The sequence below is a fragment of the Eutrigla gurnardus genome, assembly GCF_963514095.1.
Source record: "Eutrigla gurnardus genome assembly, chromosome: 17".
Taxonomy (NCBI): domain Eukaryota; kingdom Metazoa; phylum Chordata; class Actinopteri; order Perciformes; family Triglidae; genus Eutrigla; species Eutrigla gurnardus.
The window spans coordinates 22417638-22421716 of NC_139928.1; the positions used below are offsets into that span (position 1 = coordinate 22417638).

The window sequence follows — 4079 nt, forward strand, 5'->3', positions numbered from 1 at the left end:
AGCTGAGGAGATATCAAACAGGTGAAAATGTATCCTGTAACCTTCGCGTTCAGTCCCACGGCTCAGAAAGAAAAGTGTTCTGTTTGCACATTTCCGTGCGCTACGGGAATGAAATACATTTATTCGACTTTTGGTTTGACATTTATGCAAAGTGTCCGTCCAATCGGAGCTGACGGGGTTTTATTTTCAGGAAATCTAGAGTAAGTAAAGTGTAGTGCAGAAATATTCATCCACTCCACGAGGGCTGAAGTGGCAAATCGGTCTGCGTTGTCGCCGGTTTATTCTTCATCCGGAGTTCAATGATGAAGACGAAGGTGTGAAATGTCACAGCAGCAACTGTTTGTTGCCGTTCAGCGTCCTCGTCGCTCATGGATGACAAACATTCCATTAACATCATCAGGCTGGGGTAAACATGAATACACCATTAGGAATCCAGCCAGTGGCAATTATCTTTCATTCTAATTAGTTGTAACCAACCTTGCATTTACTGTCACCATTGAGAAGTGCCATAATATTATATATCAGATTGCATTTGTATGTGCATGGTCTCGTCAAAGTCAATGTATAGTTAATTATTGAAGGAGCAAGGGACCGCTAGAGGCTGAGAGAGTTTAATTTGCTTTTTACTTGAATGTCAACATTCATTTTCAGATGTTTTGGGATCATTCTTGGCCTCTCGTCTTGCTCTCAGATGGCATTTAATTCTGATTCCCGTGTTTCGCTGCTTGACAGATCATCGATGATCACATTTAGATCAGGACATTTTTCAAGTTTTGGGTTCCTGCAGCTTAAATTGTTTCGATTGCAAAGAAAACCTAGAGAGAGAAATCTCACATCGTTGTATCGCAACAAAGAGAGAATGTGCAGGAAACTCTGAGAACGGAGATATCGAACGGTCCTAGATTTACACAAACACAGCGTTTGGATCAGGGTGATCGATGTGATCTGTGATCCATCGATCGGTTCTCTAATGGGATCCTGTACTTGATGTAAAGGTCTGAAAGGGCGAGGCACCTCGAATAAAAGCTGGGGATTTGTTGATCTGCATGTGAGCACAGACAGTCTCTGGTTCCTCCACATAGTCTGGCCTGGTCTCTGGACTAATGTGAGCTACTATCTAGACCTCTGGGGGACCACAGACAGTCTCTGGTTCCTCCACATAGTCTGGCCTGGTCTCTGGACTAATGTGAGCTACTATCTAGACCTCTGGGGGACCACAGACAGTCTCTGGTTCCTCCCCATAGTCTGGTCTGGTCTCTGGACTAATGTGAGCTACTATCTAGACCTCTGGGGGACCACAGACCGTCTCTGGTTCCTCCCCATAGTCTGGTCTGGTCTCTGGACTAATGTGAGCTACTATCTAGACCTCTGGGGGACCACAGACAGTCTCTGGTTCCTCCACATAGTCTGGTCTGGTCTCTGGACTAATGTGAGCTACTATCTAGACCTCTGGGGGACCACAGACAGTCTCTGGTTCCTCCCCATAGTCTGGTCTGGTCTCTGGACTCATGTGAGCTACTATCTAGACCTCTGGGGGACCACAGACAGTCTCTGGTTCCTCCCCATAGTCTGGACTGGTCTCTGGACTAATGTGAGCTACTATCTAGACCTCTGGGGGACCACAGACAGTCTCTGGTTCCTCCACATAGTCTGGTCTGGTCTCTGGACTAATGTGAGCTACTATCTAGACCTCTGGGGGACCACAGACAGTCTCTGGTTCCTCCCCATAGTCTGGACTGGTCTCTGGACTAATGTGAGCTACTATCTAGACCTCTGGGGGACCACAGACAGTCTCTGGTTCCTCCACATAGTCTGGTCTGGTCTCTGGACTCATGTGAGCTACTATCTAGACCTCTGGGGGACCACAGACCGCTTCGATAGTCTCTTACTGATTCAGCGACGACAGAAGGAGAATCTAAAACATACAGATATACATTTACTGAATTGTAATTGATCAGAAACGATGGTATCGATACCAAATCCATTCCCTTGAGTCCGTGTCGGGTCGATGTCGGTATCGTTGCATCTTTCATTATAATGGAACGCTTCCTCTAATCAAGCTAATCGGATAAAGAAATCTAAATGTAATACTGCAGTTTGATGAGATTAGCATTGATTATTTGAGTGTCTCATTGGCCTCCTGAGAGTCTGGACCCCCGTCCCCCTTCGGTTCACCTCGACGAGGCCTTCACCCCGGTCGCCCCACAGTTCTTCCTCCCATTAAGATGACTGCGATAGCACTGCGAGGATCATCCCTGTGCCTTTAACAGCACAGTGCTGCCGTGTGGAGGGGGATAAGCAGGTGGACCTCCCTGCAGAGTCCTGGATTACAGACTATCTTGCCAACGCGGCCTTCCAGACCTGGAGGCGCCGTCGGGGTTATCTCACATTCACCTTCCTCTCTCTCTCCCTGACTGAAGCTTCACCTCGTCTTCACCTTTAAAGACTCCGACGAAGAAGCCTCGATTAGAGGATTCAACACTGATGAGAACAACGATGGCTTTTAGGAAATTCATATTAAGTCGTCCAGAAGATGTCAAACACAGTTTAAACCGATCCGGTGGGCGGAGATTAAACGCTCGGATGGCTTCTTAAAGTGCGCTGTGGTCAGGTGGGATTCCTCTGCACAGGAACGGCCGGGTTTGCATTTGTCCTGTTTCACTTGAAGACCACACAGAGGTTTTCACGAGAGTGATATCAAAGAAAAGCAGCGCTGAATGCCGTGTTTGGACCCGATGTGTATTTTAAGGGATTTTTGTTCAGAGGGAGAAAATATGAAAGGGAGTGCATTCGGCCGTGACACCGAACGCCACAGACTCAACACCGTGTCGGAAATGTTTAACGGCTGAGTAAAGCAAAAGGTGTCAAATCTGCTGTTTTTATCAGATTATACATGGAGGGAGAAAATAATACCCTGAAATATAAGGAGAGAGGGAGACAGACAGAGAGAGGGAGGAGATGTGATCATCAAATATAATTTGTTCAACAACGAAAACACCTCGGTAACGATGCAGAAGAAGATTGCAGTGAATTTAGGAAAAGCTTTATACTATTAAGTTGCTCTGTTTAGCACAACGAGACAAAAGGACAGACAAAGGCTGTTAGGTGTGTTGTTAGAGGAGTTTAAACGTTTCACCAAATGTCTTCGATTTCTTCAACCGACATTCAGCTATTTTCCTCATATTTCCTGTGCTGTAGCCTTGATCTCTCATGATCAATACACACTGACAGCAATGTCTTCAACCTCGGATCATTTAGTTTCTTTGTAGTTGTTGAGTTTCTTTGTAGTTGTTGAGTTTCTTTGTAGTTGTTGAGTTTCTTTGTGGTTTAGTTTTTCTTTGTGGTTGTTGAGTTTCTTTGTGGTTCTTTAGCGTCTCTTTGTAGTTGTTTAGTGTCTCTTTGTGGTTGTTTAGTGTCTCTTTGTGGTTGTTTAGTGTCTCTTTGTGGTTCTTTAGTTTCTCTTTGTGGTTCTTTAGTGTCTCTTTGTGGTTCTTTAGTGTCTCTTTGTGGTTGTTTAGTGTCTCTTTGTGGTTGTTTAGTTTCTCTTTGTGGTTGTTTAGTGTCTCTTTGTGGTTGTTTAGTGTCTCTTTGTGGTTCTTTAGTTTCTCTTTGTGGTTCTTTAGTGTCTCTTTGTGGTTCTTTAGTGTCTCTTTGTGGTTGTTTAGTGTCTCTTTGTGGTTCTTTAGTGTCTCTTTGTGGTTGTTTAGTGTCTCTTTGTGGTTGTTTAGTTTCTCTTTGTGGTTCTTTAGTGTCTCGTTGTGGTTGTTTAGTGTCTCTTTGTGGTTCTTTAGTGTCTCTTTGTGGTTGTTTAGTGTCTCTTTGTGGTTGTTTAGTGTCTCTTTGTGGTTCTTTAGTGTCTCTTTGTGGTTGTTTAGTGTCTCTTTGTGGTTCTTTAGTTTCTCTTTGTGGTTCTTTAGTGTCTCTTTGTGGTTCTTTAGTGTCTCTTTGTGGTTGTTTGGTGTCTCTTTGTGGTTCTTTAGTGTCTCTTTGTGGTTCTTTAGTGTCTCTTTGTGGTTGTTTGGTGTCTCTTTGTGGTTGTTTAGTGTCTCTTTGTGGTTGTTTAGTGTCTCTTTGTGGTT

At 44.4% G+C, this 4079-nt stretch overlaps 1 long non-coding RNA gene across 1 annotated transcript; it reads right to left on the minus strand.

Annotated features, from left to right (window-relative positions):
- Positions 1–1088: 1088 nt before the first annotated feature.
- On the minus strand, positions 1089–1800 carry LOC311027734. The gene is made up of 3 exons (XR_014598628.1): positions 1520–1800; positions 1358–1434; positions 1089–1191 (listed from the first exon to the last, which is right to left on the minus strand). It is a non-coding gene; the product is annotated as an uncharacterized lncRNA (long non-coding RNA).
- Between the last annotated feature and the right edge of the window lie 2279 nt (positions 1801–4079).